Genomic DNA, 18825 nt, shown 5'->3' with positions numbered 1-18825 from the left:
TCGGAGGTGGAGTATGAAGTGTCGGGCATACGGGCGTCCAAATGGCGCAGGGGGAAGCTGTGGTACCTGGTTGCGTGGAAAGGCTATGGCCCGGAGGAGCAATCATGGGAACCGGCTGAAGGGGTTCATGCTCCGCGCTTGGTCTCCTTGTTCCATCGGCGTTTTCCTGCCAGCGCTGGACCCGTGGGGAGCCGCTGAGAGGGAGGATGTACTGTCAAGAATTCCTGTCATGCGAGGGGAGGAAAACGGTAACCAGCGAAAACGGACTACATCTCCCAGGATGCTTAGCGGTTGAGAGGTTATGTAAACAGGAGAGCTGTTACATAACTCAAGGAAAACACGCCCTTATGTAAACAGGAGAGCTGTTACATAACTCAAGGAAAACACGCCCTTATGTAAACAGGAGAGCTGTTACATAACTCAAGGAAAACACGCCCTATAAAGGGAGGAACCGGGAGGTACAACGCTGTCGGATATTGTGTTTACACCGACGTACCTGCTTCGTGAAGAGCAGTGTTCCGGAGTGGTGCTCCAGTAAGGCAAGAACGGAGGTAGGTCGAGTCGTTACTCCCTGGGCCGTGTCTTGCCCCATCGTCACCTGTGAAGGACCCGGAAGCTCTACCGGTCAACCATTGAGCTTCGCTTTTTGACTCGGCTGAGTCAAAGCGCAGTGGCGCTTTTGCTGGTTGGAGTCGTAACTCCCAGCCCGACCAGAGATACAGGGACTGCCAGCTGTAACGCACACCAGGAGGTGTTTGCCGCGTTACAGACTCGGAAGTCCACAGGATCGATCGAGCGGCTGCTCTCGGTTCAGTCTTCTTGCTTTTGATTGGGGTATCGGTGACGCATCACCAGGAGATGACTCCGCGTCCCGGTGCAGTCTGAGGAAGAGGTTGAGCGGCTGCTCCCTTCAGGTAGAGACCCCGGCTGGGTGTTTCCCTGACTCCTCGATTCTCCCCAACACTCTTCGTGCCCCTCACAGCCTACCGATTGGCATTGTCGGCCAAGTCATTTCTGCCCTCTGTTGGCATACGCCGGGATCGGCGTATATGCAGAGGACGGTTAGGACCATCCGTGCGGTGGGCTGGTAACGTACTTAGCCTGGAGGATTCCAGTGACTATAACTTTTGTTTATTCTTTGTATTATTTTTGCCTTCATTAAAATAACTAACCCTTCACAAGTGGTTGCGTCCTCATTATCGTGTCTGTTAAACGATCCTGAGACGTTCAGGGCGTTACACCAAGTCTGCCTGGGAGCACAAGTTGCCGGTGCTCAGGCCAATCCCGAGGCTACTTTCATGCAGCGTCAGGGTTGGCCGCAGTGCAGTCTGGGAGCCTGTGCTACTGGTTTTAAGGTCGGAGCCTCAGTTTTCTCTAAGGTTGAATTCTACGTTTCACAAATCACAGGAGATAATTCTCCTAGTATTGCCTTTCAAAGATGAGGTACACAATGATGGGTCTCTTGATGTGTTTAGAGGTGTCAGAATGTATCTGACTAGAACAGCTACAAATAGGAATTGTGATTCATTATTTGTTAATTTTGTTCAAGCTTAGAAGGTTGGGAAAGCCTCCCTTTCTACTTCAAGCCGCTCGGTTGAGGAAGTTATTTTATTCTTCGGTGCAACTTTTTGTCTTAAACTTCCAGGTTGAGTTTTGGCTCGCTCGACCAGAGGGATGGCAGCGTAATGGGCTGAATAGATTGGTTTCTCTATAACAAATATCTGTGCTGCCTCAACCTGGGTGAAACAAACAAAGATTCAGGATTACAGGTTGGTTCAAAGATGGAATGGAATGGAAGATGTATATGATGGAAGTGTTAAGTTTACCATGTTTGCATATTTTTAGCTATGGAATAATGCTTTGGAATAACTGCGTTAGTGCAGAATGGAATGAGGAATGTGGGTGACGATGATAATGTTTGGATTACTTACCAGTAATCCTCATTACTCCAATTCCACATTCCTCATCCCATTTTTCATATTCCTGGCAACACACCCTGTGGATGTTAGTGAACTGCTTGTGAGAACAGGAAGTAGTATATCTCTTTTCCCCTTTAATAGTAAAAAGGATAGGGCTGTGGTATGGGTAAGATAAAGCTGCTTGGTATGTGTGCCTGGAGTGAGGCAGCACCTTAAAACTGCATTGTTGAGGAATGGGACGAGGAATCTGGAGTCAGAATAATGAAGATTACCGGTAAATAATACAAGCAATCTACAGTCATAGAGGACACTTAAGTACCCTAATACAAGTGACAAACTACGGTGATTAAAAAAGGTTTGGGGGTGCAGTTTACATTTGCTCATTACTGCTTTGAAATAAAAACTGTGAAAGGGGTAAAAGCATCAAGATGGAAGGAAAAATGCAATTGTGTTTAGTGGCCACTCTAATTATGCCATATTCAGACAGCAGAGAATCCCAATCACAGAAACGTTCTGTCACCATCCACTATTTAACTTTACTAGGTAGACTTGGAGGATATTTAGCTATCATGACATTACATGTACCGTCCCAATATCTCAAGTTACCCAACAATACCTATGACATACACGACATTCACATTCTCTCTCCCTCAGACAAGCAGGAAGTGTCAGATGGACTGGTTCTTTAGGGTTTTTTAGGTGCTGTGTCTGTGTCTCTTTATATTGTCGCACGCAGTTAGGAGGTAAGTTTATTTTTATAGTCTTACCCTTTAGTTTTGTGGTATTCTTGTAGACCTTTTTCTTCATGATTAGGTGGTGCACTATACTAGTTTAGTACTGCTGGGGTTTTTATTACACAGTTCCCTTTAGTCTTATGTGTTTCCTTAGACTGATATTTTAGTGCCATGGGTGCTTTGCTGGAATATTCCTTTACTATTGTCAGTGGCGTCTCTAGAGTGGGACTGATGGAGCCCGTGGCCTGGCTCTGCCCCCCCAGACTTCCTTGCGCTCCACCAGCATAATTGTTGAATGTGCCAAAAGGCGTTACAGAAAACAACAGACTGCTGTAATCCAAAAGAGGTCTGGAAGCCAAAGTGTAAGTTTTGTAAAATGATTTATCTTAGTTGCAGGTAATTACTAAGTTCCAATAGGGAACTTCAATTGTGAGCACCACCAGGAGCAGCCTCCCTGCTGCTCAGCCCACACTCCAACTGACATTAACACGCACCCAACATTCCAATGCATCCCCATGCACCAACATTCCTGAAGGAAGTGACCCGATTAGGGCCACCCGGGTCACTTACGACCACTTCTTAGCCTTCCAAATAAGTGAAGAGTTGGTCAGACAGCAGAGAATACAAACAATCATTTATTAATAAATTACACTGCAGTGGAGCCCAATCTGATCAGCACCCGTAGATGATTGTCGAGGGGACTGGCTTTCAGAAGCATAAGGGTACTAATTATACATCTCAGAATGGGCACAAGACACACCCACCCAGTAACTTTCCACAGAAGGCAGCTAGAAACCAAGGGAGCACACAAAGATGAGTTGAGAGTCTGAGACTGGGCGCACACTATCTCTCTGGCAAGGTCATTTTGTCTGTGCCTGCAGCTGGGCCAGTGGGAGCCGGTCTCCACCTCATGGGAAATGTATGCACTAACGAACAACTTTTCATACTTCAGTGAGGCCTGACCTTGGAGATGCAAATGCATCCCAGCAGCTTTCTGCTGAGGAAGGCAACATGAGACAGAAGCTTGGTTTCAATCATAGTGCAAAATGGTGGCTGCATGGGTAGAAAATGGCAGCACAGGTGCTAACCTTAACTCACACAATATTTGCAGGGATTGATTACCCATGTATGCAAAAGTGATTAATACAAAGTAGCTACATAAATGCTAATATAATACAATGTAAAGCATAAGTGATGGAGCAATAACGCATTAAATTCCAACAGAGTCCTCCTTTTAACATTCATTAGCTAATCTTTATTCTTGCTATCAGGTAAGGGTCTTTACAATTCTAAAGATAGGAAAAACTGTTCAATCACAAGCTACTGTTGTTAACTCATGGACTATGTGTCAGAACGAAATACTCTACGAGGCTAAACACACACGGTGTCAGCATTGATACACAGCAGGGATAACAGGCTGGGAGACAGTGCAACCGGGACATATTCCTCAAGTCAGCAACCCCTTTGGCTCAGGGCAGAGACATGCTTTCACATTGTAGCTGATAAAATGTGCAATACGTAGATGGGGCAATAAATACAGTGGGAAGAAGAAAAGAGAGGTAACATTTGCAAACCACCCCTCGGAGGTCAAGTATGAACTTGTGATTCACGGGCGAAGTGAACATTATGATGCAGGATCTAAGACGGGCTTGTTGTCATGCTCAGTCTGTAGGTGAAATCATATGTGCTCTCACCCACCTTAACTGCCCCGCCCCCTGGATACAAAAGTAACTGTTACAGACATTTTGTTAATGTACATATTCATTCGCAGTGTGAAAAATCAATAAATGTCATATCTGGAACAGAAAAAAGGAATTGATTGTGCATTAATCAAAATAATTGAATTATCAGCGGGCTGCAAAGATCTTTTCTTCTTCAATAATTGAACGACCAAAAGGATACATAGTAATTGGGAGAGAAATGCAATACAATGGAATTGGTGATTAAGGAACTCTTCTTTCCAGTGTCTTTCAGTGAGCCATCACTGGCAGGCTCCTATTGTTCATCTGGCGTAGGAGCTATTGAGCACCGGCGGTGGAGCTGCCCGTCTACCTCAGATCCAGATCCCACGTTGCAGGGCAAGGTATTTCTTTCTTTAGAATTACAGTCCATTTGCCCTGTTGGTTGACTGTCCAAACAATGCACCAATTTTGCTTTCCCTACTGTATCGCCGGTACCTTAGACAGGGTACCTGCACCCTATTCTTCATCCATGAAGTCCATCCCTACTAATCCGACTTTCCCTTGGTGCACTGTTCCTCCGTCAGGCTTATATTGTACCTTGCCACTCCAGGCACAGAGGGGTCAAGTAAAAATGGGGTCAGACTCAAGAGGACCAGGGGGCAGAGGCTGAAAAACAGGCGAGCCCACAGACTGGGCTCAATGGGCTGGGACTCAAGCACAGGTGGACCAACAGGCTGGGGCTCCTGGATAGCCCCTATTTCTTTTGTTTTTTGATGGTACTACCTCGTCCAGCACCTCTTTGCTCTGCAGCTTCGCTTAGTGGTATTCATGGATGTTCCATAACAAGCAGCCAGGCTGTGCATCACGTCCGGACCCCTCTGGTGAATACAGGGTGTCCTGGACCTATTAGTAGATAGAATGCAAACTTTCAGTTAACTGGCAATGATAAAACTTTATAAAATGTTCCTTTTGTTGCCTCTCAACACTAAAGAGTGGGATAAGCCTCAATCCATTTGCAAAACTCTTAATGAACAATCAGGACATCCTTTGAATTACTATATCTGTCTATTCCTATATTATCCATCTGAAGAACCTCAAAACAGAAAATGTGTGGTGCGAAATTATTGGGGGACATACAGGTACTCTTCCTAGTATTGTGCTTCATGCGCATACAGTACACGAGTTGGACAATGTCTCCTCATAACCACGGGAAATGCATATGCATCTGGCAACATTATTTTTCCTTCCCTGGCCTATCAATACACCATCTCTTGTCCTTTTCAATGGTGTTATACTTTCCATTTAAACATCAAGACTTCCGGTACCCATTCAGCAGGGTCTATTACCATCATTCTTTACATTTTCAGTCTAATCATTTTCCTCAGTTGTCTGATCTGCAAACATTATCCCTTCCCACATCATCTGTTATTTTACGGTAGGCACTACACTCACTTGCAATTCACAACCCAGTTACTCAGGCTAACTAATAAGGGACTCGTGATGACTCTGCGACAGCATGTAGTGTTGCGGTAACATGAGTAATAGTGGTGGTGTCACCTGGGATTTAAACAAGAGCCATCAACCTATAGTTCCCCTTAAGGATCACTTAAGTAAACATCAGTCTAGTCTACCCGTTCTTTCATCTTCTTTTCAATTCCAATTCCATCAATTTACAGAAAGGAGGGACAGTAAAATGGCCGACTTCAAGGTGACACACTTTTAATCATGACATTTTTTTCGAACAGTACTGTTTTATAGCCAGTTAGACGTGCACTGGTGAAGTGCTGTGTCTCTGTTTATTCAAGGGCATGTTCACAGCATGAATTATCATATCTATGAAATTAGTGGCTAAAGCGAGTCCATTCGATTGTCTTATGGAGACGGCCACCATCATGACCATTCCTAGACAGCTCGGGAGGGCTCTTGTGGTAGTGTCAAAGACAGAAAGCGCACAACAAGCCGTCTTGTGGACTTACAACACAAAACAGCACGCAGCAATATATGTACCAAGCACATAGACCAAAGAAAGTGCAGCTTTTTAGTTGCCCAAAAGACTATTTCAGGCATTCAGGGTATAGGCTCATGCATCCCATTTAATGTGTTAGTTCACCAAGGAGCTAATCTCCTTCCCCCCTTCGACAGTAGGTGACCTATGTAAGAAACCTCCTGTCGACAATATTTACCCCCTTGAAAAACACACTCCCTAGCCATTCCAAGGTAAATGCGAACAATTTGATAAAAATGGGGGTCTCTAGTTGGCAGAGGTAGGCACCTTTTGGAATACATTTGTTAGATAATCCCCTCTCACCCCCTTGGTAGTTTGGCACAAGCAGACAGTCTTATCCCAAAGGCAATGTGCAAAGTATTTACATCAACACTCACAATAACACAATGACAACACCACAGAAGGACACCACACCAAATGCATATCCTCGGTCTCTGTCACACTGAAACCAAACAATCAATACAAAATCAGACAGAGGCACACAGAAATGTTGAACAAGAAAACAGCCACTTTCTAAAAGTGCTATTTTCAAACGCAGACTTTAAAAACCATACTTACTAAAAGATGTGTAATCAGATTCTGAGTTCAAGGGTACCATATTCCTATTTTCTATCTTATCCCTATGAAAGATATACTCGTAAAATGTTACAAAAATTCCCCATTCTGTCCTATCGGCAGGACAGCCGTTCAATAGTGAAAAAGGAAAATGGCAGCATTTCACCACCAGGACACGCCACACAAACCTCCGCACATCCCATTTTTCAAATAGTCTGCACCCTGCCCTGGAGTGTACCCTGGGCCTCCCATAGGGGTGTCCCATGTACAAACTGCACACATGCACTATGGTGGCAGGCCTGAGGCATTTCTTCTGGGCTACTCATGTGGGTGGCACAATCAGTGCTGCAAGCCTACTAGTAGCAATTTATATACCAGCCCTGGCACAGTCAGTGCACTTCACTAGGGATCTACTGGTAAAACAAATATGCCAATCTTGGCGAACCAAGTACAATATCAATTTACACAGAGAGCACTTGCACTTTGACACTGATCAGCAGTGTCAAAGTGCCAAAAGCATCTAAGCCAGCAAAAACGAAATCCAGCCCAGCATAAAAAACATAGGAGGTAGAGGCAAAAAGTCAAGGAAAACCACGCCAAGGTTGCCAGGTCGCACGCTATTTAACTGCACTGTCCCTACAACTTTGCTATGTGTCTGAAACTATGAGCAAATACCTACCCCCCTTTTTTTCTTGAATGAGACTATTACTATTTACCAGTCGTCTCTTCACCAACACCTTTCTCAACCAAATCCTGTATCATATACAACAAGGCTCGTGAAATATGTAAGAATCCCAGCTCTACATCACCTGTTATCCACAAAGTGGATGGCACATCCTCAAAAGGGGGGGGGGGGGCACTATTTACTACTTACATTAAGGCCCATCATCAGACATTCACTTGCCTGAGAGCAGTAATAGTAGGATTCGAAACCCATCACATGCTCACCACAACTAGACATGAACTCAAATGGAAAATTCACTGTAAAAAGGACCAATAATCAGAGCAAGAGAACGCAAAACATGTGCTACAACTAATGCGTCTGAAAACACCCACCAAAACACTCATAACACTGTCATGATAAATACGTAACAGAGAGAGGCAATGTAGACCAAATACTTCCAAATTTCTACAACCAAATTGCTATTGCAAAAACACGGAAAAAACAAATCTGTAAACAAACAATCAAATTCCCTAATCAAGACACAAATCTGGTCTACCAGAATCTAGACACACCTTCACTCTCACCTCTTCCCCTGGCGACAAGCCTTTAACTTACCGTACCCAAATACATGACAATGCTGCCTAACAAGATAATGTCCACAGGTGGCAGAGACAAAGAAAGAGTAAGATGTGCCATAGCCAACGCAGCCTAAGCAACATAGCAGGAGCAGAAACAGCAGAAATAGCAATAACAGTTGAATGGTAAAAGCAATCAACCCTCTCTAAAACTGACTTTGTATTTTCTCTTTTAAATCTCCCACAACTTTGATTTTCTTTCCTAAGTGGGGAAATCTGCCTCTTCCACCTTTGCCACAATGGACTTGGTAATGCCAGAAATGTCAGAGCCAAAAAACTCATCTTCAAATACAGCACCTGGTGAAATGTGTTCTTATTTTCTTTCTGAAAAGAATTCACATTTGCCCTGGACAACTTATTCAAATTAATTTTAGCACTCTTCATATTTCGAGGGAGCATCTGAGCTTGAAAACTCCTGAGCACCTTTTATTTCTGCTTGTGAAACAACACATTGTAACTCACTTTCATTCCCTGCAAACAACGTTTCTGAGCAAACTCCCCTTGTACCATCTTATATATATATTTTTTAATCCGTCTACCTTTCAAACTCATTTCCTTCGTTTCTCACTTCTCTGTCTGCTGCGCTGCGTGTCCCAGTGAAAACAGCTCAAACCAGCCCCTCCTTTTCCTTCTGCAGATGAGGCTGTGTATTACTGCCTGCATCCTTCGGCAAGAGAAATTCCATTCTTATCTCAAGGCCAAACGGCATCCCTTCCAGCCTGTATTTCATCTCTCCTACTGCACTTTTTAAAATGTGTGTCTGTTCAGCACAAATATACACTACCTTGAAAGTTCACAACACATTTTTCAAATGAAATGCACATTCTATAACAAGGTCAAATCTAAATTCAACACATTCAAATCGATCATGAATTAATTACTTGAGCATTCCTTACACTTCCCATCAGACTAAAAAAACATCAGCATCTGAGCAGGGCTCATTTATTAATTTTTTTTTCTTCCATGTCGCTTTTCAAATGCAACTTCATGTCTGTAGCTCAAAACTGCGTTTGGCCTTTTGCAATGCGCAAAGCAAATTGTAAGGTCTGGGTGCCATCAGCGCACCCCTGCTTTTCTCTTTAACTATCTTATTTCACATTCTCCCCCCATTACGCATTCCTTCGCCCTTTCTCAAACCATTCTTCCTATGCAAAGAACAAACATATATATTATTACTATTATTTGCGCCCGCTGATCGTCTTCCAATCATGCATCTCCAGAACAACATTGACAACAAGAAACTCATTCCAGGCACTTTTAAAAAGGAGCCAAATCCATTATTTTGCCTGGCAAAGCAATTGCAAGTGCTTTCTTTTTTTTTTTAAAGACAGTCCTCAGACTGTACCAAAAACAAACTGATGGTGCACCATAGTCACAAAACACATTCAAGCACTTGTTCCAAAGACGATCCTCAGACAGTGTCAAGCAAAGGAAACCACGAGTCAGTCCACAGACTGCACCAAGACAAGGCAGTTCTCAGACTGCACAAAGACAAGATAGTCCTGAGACTGTACCAGGACAAGAGGATAGGCTGTCGCCCCAGGCCTTTTCAAGAGTAGACCAAATTACCAAGTGGCCTGGCTGTGCGTTTGCAAACACTCTGTACCTCAAGGGTCCATAGACCCACCAAGTTCGAACAAACTAGAACACAAAATTGTGCCATATTTATCACAAGACAAAACAAACTCACCTGTGCTCACAGGTCAAGTAAAGGTATTCTCCACTGCTGACTCTTCGGACCAAACAGTCAAATCCAAGGGTTCCGCCTTCTCAGGACCAGAGCCCGGGTGACCACTAGACGAGGAGCCACCTGATCTGACAGGCAGGCAGCTGCGAGTGCAAAGCTCTAGCGTGCAGGGTATCCTGGTCCACCTCCTTACGCCCGATTACAGGTGAGGATTGGCCCCCGATGGAGGGCTCCCTGTTCGGCCACCAACTGAAGGTAAGTAACTCGATTAGGGCCACCCAGGTCACTTCCGACCACCTCTTAGCCTTTCAAATAAGTGAAGAGTCGGTCAGACAGCAGATAATACAAACAATCATTTATTAGTAAATTACACTGCAGTGGAGCCCAATCTGGTCAGCACCCAGAGATGACTGTCGAGGGGACTGGCTTCCACAAGCATAAGGGTACCAAGTATACATTTCAGAATGGGCACAAGACACACCCACCCAGTAACTTTCCACAGAAAGGAGCTAGAAACAAAGGGGGCACACAAAGATGAGCTGAGAGTCTGAGACCGGGCACACACTATCTCTGTGACAAGGTCATTCTGTCTGTGCCTGCAGCTGGGCCAGTGGGAGCAGGCCTCCACCTCATGGGAAAGGTATGCACTAATGAAAAACCTTTCATGCTTCAATGAGGCCTGCCCTTGGAGATGCAAATGCATCCCAGCAGTTTTCTGCTGAGGCAAGCAACATGAAACAGAAGCTTAGTTTCAATCATAGAGCAAAATGGTGGCTGCATGGGTAGAAAATGGCGGCACATATGCTAACCTTAATTCACACAATATTTGCAGGGATTGATTACCCATGTATGCAAAAGTTATTAATACAAAGTAGCTACATGAATGCTAATATAATACAATGTAAAGTATAAGTGATGGAGCAATAACGCATTAAATTCCAACATTCCACACAGCACACTCATACTGGCTGAGCAGCAGGTATGACATCTCCCCTTTTTACAGAACACAAGAGCAACATTGCTACTACCAGATGAACATCTCACAATTGCATAAAGAGAGCAAAGAAACATACATGAAAACAAATTAGGTGTAAGATATCGCATATACATAAGAGACCATGCATGTAAAAGTAATAAATAAAAGAGCGACTATAATGTTAACAGAAGGACATATCGCAATCTCAAAGAAACAAGAAGACATGCATGGAAAACATATTAGATGTTGTCATGACTACATATAAGATATAACCCACATCTCCCCCTTTTCCAAGCATAAGAAGAAATCCTCGCAGTCTACCATGCCCCACATCTCATACCGAACCCTACACACCAAAAACACACCATCTGGCCAGTCTAGCATGAAAAACACCACACAGGGGAAACCAACACAAAAGTGGCATGGCAGACAACAACACAGAGCATAACATAAGCATGAGCTCACACACCCTCAAAGCAGCACCAAACTCAATCAGCCACCAAATAATTCTAACACACATAAATAAAACCCCGGGTGACTTACACCAACACATTCCTCCCACTACAAAATCTCATGTGTAAGGCAAAAAATGGATGACTTACCCTCACACAGTCATCCCACACCAAACAATGAGCGACTTACGCTTTCACAGTCATCCCACTCATGAAACATCACGTGTACGACAAGCAATAGGTGACTTACACCTACACATCCAGCCCTACCACCGAAGCAACTGGTGACATTCAAGAAATGGGTGACATACTCACACCCATCCCACAAAACAGCAAGAAATGGGTGACCTACTCACTCACTGTCATCCCACCAACATAACATCTGAAGCAAAAATAAATAAGTGACTTAACTCCTTGCAGTCATCCTTCAATAAAAAATACATCCACTATATGGAAAACTATGGGTGGCTAATTCCCCAACAGTCATCCCCCAAATAAAGTCATCACTTTTATGGGAAACTATTGGTGAATTATCCCTTAAAAGTCTACACTCAAACAAAGAACTAGTGTAGCAATGGGTAACTTGCTCCCAACAGCATCCTTCAATCCTTACATAATCCTTCAGGGGAAAAACCAAACCAAAAATAAACAACCCAACTACTGCACAAAATCGGGTGCATGTCCATGCCCCAAGACCGCTGGGCATCTCATACCTTAAAACCAAACAGTATAAGCAAAACACTTCCATATTCGTACTGCGTTGCTATTAACATAAAACTGATCAGCCTCGACAGCAAGCACAAATAACATAAGCATAGACATAACCCCATTGTCGAGATAATACATATATTTAATGCCTTCAACCAAGATCCGGTATGTTCTCAGAGTCCGCAGACCATGGCATGTTTCTGCCTCCTCGAAACACAGGTTTGGGGCTGAGCTACAGAATGTTTCTTTCCCTACCCTTATTATAGTTCTTCTAAGTAGCACTTCCAACAAAAGCACAAGAGTTGCGCTAACTGACACCTGCCCTGTGGGCCTATTTCCCTCTAGCTTCCATTATATATTCACTCTTCACTGTCTCAGTGGCAGGAAGGAATCACATCCACGTCCACCAATAGCCTCACCGATCACAGTGATGAGAATGGAGTTTGATTGGGCGGGCAGACAGACAGTGCGTGCTACAAGTATGGTGACCAGAATTTTAAAGTAAAAAACCGGGAAATTTCACAAAAATAGAAGAAAGACTACAATTTTACTTCAAGCGAGCTCAGGAAATGACAGCGATCTTCAGCAGAGAACTACAGAACAGGCAGTAAGAACATAAATAAAATGCAATTTTTAAACCCAGTAGCTTGCCTGTTAATTAAATTGCTTTCTTGAAACAACTGCTAACTATCCCTGCTTTGTAAAACATAAGAAAGAACTTCCCGCTGTTTTCAGTCAACCCTCTCTAAAAACCGGGACATGAGCTATATTTCCTGAAATCTGCCGGGAAGACTAGCGAAAAACTGGGACCGTCCTGGGAAATCAAGGACGCATGCTCACCCTAGCTAGAAGTCTGCTTTGGGCGTCCGCCATAAAGTGTCATTGCCAGAAAGCACAGTAGAAAAAAACCTTGACCAGCTACCGCCTCGTTTTGGTGGCATAGTAAAACATCGGTGAAAGGCAAAGAAAGGAAACACTGAAGAAAACAAAGATGGTGGCACGTAAAGATGATCCGTGCCGAGTAGCTCTATGCGCATGAGTGCATGCATGCATGCATCAAACGTCCATGAGCAGTCCATGGGCCTGGACCACATCGGAGAGACAGCGCATGTCGTCCCGCAGCTCCACCGCTCAACTCCAAGAGAACAGTGAGGGGACGCGTGCACATTCAGGGCAAGGTAGTGTTTTAAATAAAATAATTAGGGGCTCATGCTTACATTTAAATCCAAGACACATGCCGCGTCACAGCTACAGTTCACCAAAGTTTCACTGCCGGACACGCAAAAATATACTCCTAACAGTGACGTTTTTTCACTTGATGGTTCTGTAAACAGATTAAACATAGTTTGCTGGGAACATATATTTCTATGACAACAGAACCAAATTCCTTAAATCCAACTTTACCAGTTTCTTTCACTTCACTTAAACTCTGACAGGTAATGCTCCCTGCACAGCGAGTTAACTCCAGTCACATAGATAATCACGTGCACAAATTCAGCACGTCCTTGCTAGGCCGTCCGATGTAGAAGACACTGGTGGGGCTACAGGGCTGCAGGACTTTCTGTTTCTCTCTGTACTTTTAGTTTCCTTGAGATTCCTTTAAGATTCTTCCTCCAGCAGTTTTTTCTGTAGGATCCTTCCATACCTGGCTTCTTTTGTTAAATCACCGCCTACATTTTGTAATTAACGAAGTTTGAAAGCCGTGGTGTATTTTCCTTTGTTGCAGGTAAGTAATAAGTTCCAATAGTGTGCTTCAATGATAAGCCCCACCATGAGCAGCCTCCCTGCTGCTCAGCCCATACTCTAGATGACACTCACAGGCACCCAGCATTCCAATGCATCACCATGCATCAACATTCCACACAGCACACTCATACTGGCTGAGTAACGGGTATAAGACAGACACTGCACCTGCCGCACACCTTTATTTGCCAAACATCTTTTAATGCAAACTAGTGTTTGCGGCAATTCATGAGCCTACAAGTTTGCATAAAATGTATAATGTTTAAATCTGACTTTGAATAGATATTTTTATATATCTACACAAAGTCTATGTGTAGCTATACACATGCATATATCTGTGAATACATGTATACACATAATTTTAGATATATACATACAGTCCGATTTAATCTTTGTGTACACACACACACACACACACACACATACCTGTTTTACTATTCCCCTGTGTAGGTAGGTGATACCACCAGTTATATGTGTGGCCTAGTTTGTGCCCCCCCCCCCAAAAAAAAAAGAAATACCTCTAAAACCTCCACCGACTTATCTTTTTTAAACATAATGAGTGCTTGGTTAAAAATATGTTTTTAAATCTCCATGTGGAATTGTGATTGTATATAGCAATTTCGAACAGAATGAACAAAACCTTGACATTTAATTTTTGCATTTTTATAGAGTGACCCTTTTGATGCAGGCATTAGTGCAGTGCTATGGGAGCCTGACATGATCTTTCTAAAATACTTGCTGTACCGTCTTTGACCTATTGGCAAGGAAAAGGTGAGGAAGCCTAATCAAACTCCTTTTATGCTACTGAATAAATTAGAAATGGTGGCACGAGTGTGACACACAGCTTGCACATGCATACTCACTGAATACATCACTTCAGAGTTTGGGTGCCCTTCTTGCCAAGGAACAAGTACTAACCCAACGTCACTGTCTGCTCTTTCTCTCACGCTGGCTTGGGGGTCATTGAGGACATCTCACTCCGTGCTTGTTGATCCTTACCTGAGTCAGAGGTAAAAGGATACTTTACAATACAAGCATTAGTAATGCCGATAGGTCTGGCCTCTAAATGAAGGTGCCGTTTATGGTACTGATGGGTGTAGACAGTGATGGAGCGGGTAGTACAACATTTTGTATACCCCCCCATTTCTGCATGTTCATACTAATTAGAATAATCTATTAATTGTAATAATACTAATGTGTTTTGAGTGGTACCTAACCAACCTTACTAATGTAGGAATTACACGTGGGATTTGCATTTTGCATGGCTAAAATAATTTGTAAACTAATATACGAACGTATACTAATACTAGAAAAATAGAATATTGCATGATATATGTTGCTTTTGTGACGTAATTGTAAGTTGCACCAGATGACATCATTGGGTGAATATAAACGTTTTAAATGTTGCCATTATGCTAGATAATTACACACACACAGGGAAATTAGTGAGGGTTAAACTTTCTATTAGTTATTTCCATGTTTTAATTACTTTTTGTGTTTGTTTCACTTAAGTTGACTGATTGGGCCTATGACAAAATGGCCGACCAACGTACACGACGAGACAGCTACCATTCCACGAGGTTTCAGACCAAGTGCGCATGTTCCAGGCTTCTGAACAAGTGGCCTCAAGATGACCTACACAGCCTGTACCCAAGCAAGGTCACGACTGGACTTTTGCCAAGAGCTTTAACAATGGACAACTTTTGACAACCGGATTGATCATGTCTGACGGAGTGACATCATAGACTTTGAGAGACCGAAACGGATGATCTTAACCAACCAATCAGATGGGCCCAAAACTGACATTCGTTACATTTTCTCATTACTTTCATTATAAAAGATGGTAGAATAGTGAGTTGCGTGAACCTTTTCCTTTTTCCTGACATTATGCTGACGGAGAGGACGGTGACACTGCAGGACAGCTGTTTCCCTGAATCTTTGACAGACTAAATTGCTGGCCATTTTCCTGATGAACTGAGGACTCTCAAACTGATGGGCATTGATTGATGCGTACACACTTATGGTCCAGACCCAATTTTGGGACTGTAGCGCGCTGCATGACGACTTGATTGACTTAGAGGACGACTAATAGCCAGATTAGGTAAATATGGTGTTATGTGATTTGATTAAAATTTTATTAAACTTGCATTAAAAAACAATATTATTGATTAACAAGCAAATGTGTTGGGTTATTTAATGAGAAGGAATAGATTAAGATTTGAATATAAATTAAAGAGGATTAAAATCACTTTTCCAACTCAACTAATTTGATCCATCGGCTAAGTGGAAGGAATATCTTGAGGTTCAGGATTAAGATGTGCTGGATTAAGGATATTTAGTGTATGTTTATGTAAATAAATTCCCTTTAGGTTATAAGGTATTCTTTTCACGTCAGCGTTTGGAACACTTATCTCTCCAGTAAGAGCAGACCAATGAAGTGTGAGTGTTGGTGTTATGGGCCCCACCAATGAATGTATTGAGTGAATGCATTAGTGTGATATTTGGTCTGTGACGAAGGGAGGATTTGAAATTCCACGCTGCATCAGTTTTTCTGGTAGCAAGATGATGGTTTTTACTGTTTTGGTTTGGTGATTATTGCTTGTACATTTGCTTATTGATATTGATTATTGATTGGTATTGGTTTATGTATTAACACTCTATATTGAGTCGTGTCAAGTTTTATGTTGTCTGCACGGCTTCTGGGATGTAGGAAGTCGGAAGTTTGTAACAGTTCCGTAGTAGGGCAGAGGTAAGCGCTGCTCTCGGGAAAGACGGAATTGTTGTTGCCCTGTAGGTACACAGGGGAAACGTGTAACGATTGAAGTTGCACGACGAATTGTCTGGGTTTGATTCGGTAGCATCGTCGTGTGTTGCCATTAGAGACATTTTCTGTATGAGGGAGGTGTGCATGATAGCGAAGGTTACCTGTGAAATTTTGGTCTTAGGTACCAGGAGACCAGAAGGTACTCTGATAACGCTTATCACTGGAAAGGTAGCAGGTATTTTCTAAGCTTGTTAGAAGGACAAAGTAGAGGGAAGTGCTACTTTGTTAACGAATGTCATAATTCTGTAGTAGGGCAGACTGTTCGCTGCTCTCGGGAAAGACAGAATTCATTGTGAATGTACTACATTTTTCCGTGTGAAAGTGCGTGAATAAGATAGCATTCTGGTTAATTGTGAAACTCTGGTTTTATATCTCAGGAGCATTGGGTCTCCAACAAGGTGTCTTAATCCTGGAGAAATGCTAGCTGATGCTTGTTAGAAGGGTAAGGTAGAGGGATGTGCTACTTTATCAACGGAAGTAACGATTCCGTAGTAGGGCAGAGGTAAGCGCTGCTCTCAGGAAAGACGGAATTCTCGTGAGAAAGGTCTATTGCTATTCTTTGGTTAGCGAAGCGGACAATGGTGGTGTTTTCATGTTGTTACTAACAGATTTGTAGATTCGAAAAACGCAAAAAGCTTACCGAGAGAATTTTGTAAAGGAGGGGTCAACAGGAGCAGGAGCTGCGGCAGCGGCTGCTGACGTCAGAAAGACCGCGCTGGGATTGGCCAGTTAGTTAGAAACGTAGACACTCCTGATTGGTGCGTTAGTATACGCCGCGCTAGGAGTGGAGAATTGCAAAGGTGACGTAGACGCTCCGGATTGGTGCGTAAGTGTGAGTCGCCCTACGATTGGTCAAGAACAATAGTACAGTTGTAAGGAGAGACTAGCGATACACGGAAGACAGAAAAGATGTATTACGATCCACCAGAAAAGGAGAAAAAGTCTTGGTTTGGGAAAATTAAGAAGTGGTTCAAAAAGGACAAACCGATTGTGACTAGGGAAGGACAATTACTTCCTCCACCGAAAACCCCTGCATCCTTTATGGTTGCGAAATACGGATATCATACTTGTATTTGGTTAGACAATTGGGTAAAATACACTAGAGATGACGGAGTCTTGGCATTTCCAGAGCATGGTTCATTTAATTTAGCAGTTTTGAGAAATTTGAGAGAAAAGATGATGAATTTAGAACCAAGACCGACACAGTTTGAAGCATTGACCGAATGGGAAGATGAAATGCATGACAGAGAGAGACAGAGGTGTGGCGGAAGATATAAGTATATGTTTGGTAGATATGGGCATGACACTCATGATGAGAGAATGAGAAGGTGGCGGAATGCGAGTATGACTGAAGGTCTGTTTCCCGTAAGAACTGCTGAAGAAATTGGAGGTAGAAAATGCACAGAAAAAACACAATGTTGAATCAAGAGGGTATGGAGTGAATGAGTCGGAGGATGATGTTCTTGATGACATGTTTTATAAAAATCCACCTCCGTATCAACCGGAATCAGAAATGTTAACACCAAGTGCCCCAATGAGAGAAACTTTACGAATTATTAAGTCAGAACCAGTGTCCCAAGATTTAGAGAAAAGTAATTCCAATAGAGAGGTAGAGAGAAAATCAGAGGGTAGGGTAACTGGTGAAAATTTGGCAGAATTAGCAAAAACAACTTTAGAATTAACTGAAAAGATGCGAGAATGGACTAAAAATCTAGAAGCTGTGACTGTTCCAGTGACGATAGGCCCTGTGATGCCTATTTTTGATAAACAGAAAGATAGCGAACATTGTTTGACAGTTCCTTATAATAACAATAAACAGGCTGAGAAGCCAAAGCAGAGCCAGAATGAAAATCCATGGAGAAAGACAATGAGTATGATCGAACCAAATGTTTCGAGTAACCCTTTTATAGGCCAAAATTTAGCGGAAAGACATGCAATGACAGTGGAATCAATATTAGAAACGCAAAAGGATTCAGAACGAGGTAATGTAGAAAAACCAGTAGGTTCATCTACGGAAGAAATAACTGAATGGTTAAGAAGCATGCAGAGAAAAGACAAAGAATCCCAATCAATAGATGTGGCCAAACTACGAATGGTACTGGAAGAGTTAATAGTAGGAACTATCCCCACAGAGAAATTAAAAACTTATCAAGATGAGGAATTACTATTTTTATGCAAAAGTGTAACATGGAGAGCGAAAAATCTGCACGAAAGACTAGAAGAAGTAGGAAATGAAATGGG

At 42.8% G+C, this 18825-nt stretch overlaps 1 long non-coding RNA gene across 1 annotated transcript in view; it reads right to left on the bottom strand.

Moving 5' to 3' along the window:
- Positions 1-9897: 9897 nt before the first annotated feature.
- LOC146811931 (uncharacterized) overlaps positions 9898-18825 on the bottom strand; it is a 55191-nt gene continuing 46263 nt past the window's right edge. The window contains exon 3 of the long non-coding RNA XR_014965847.1: positions 9898-10186. This is a non-coding gene — a long non-coding RNA (uncharacterized LOC146811931). The remainder of the gene's footprint in view (positions 10187-18825) is intronic.

Source organism: Triturus cristatus, chromosome 7, assembly GCF_964204655.1.
Source record: "Triturus cristatus chromosome 7, aTriCri1.1, whole genome shotgun sequence".
Taxonomy (NCBI): Eukaryota; Metazoa; Chordata; class Amphibia; order Caudata; family Salamandridae; genus Triturus; species Triturus cristatus.
The sequence above is the reverse complement of the archived record's forward strand: the minus strand, read 5'-3'. Positions and strand labels throughout refer to the sequence as shown.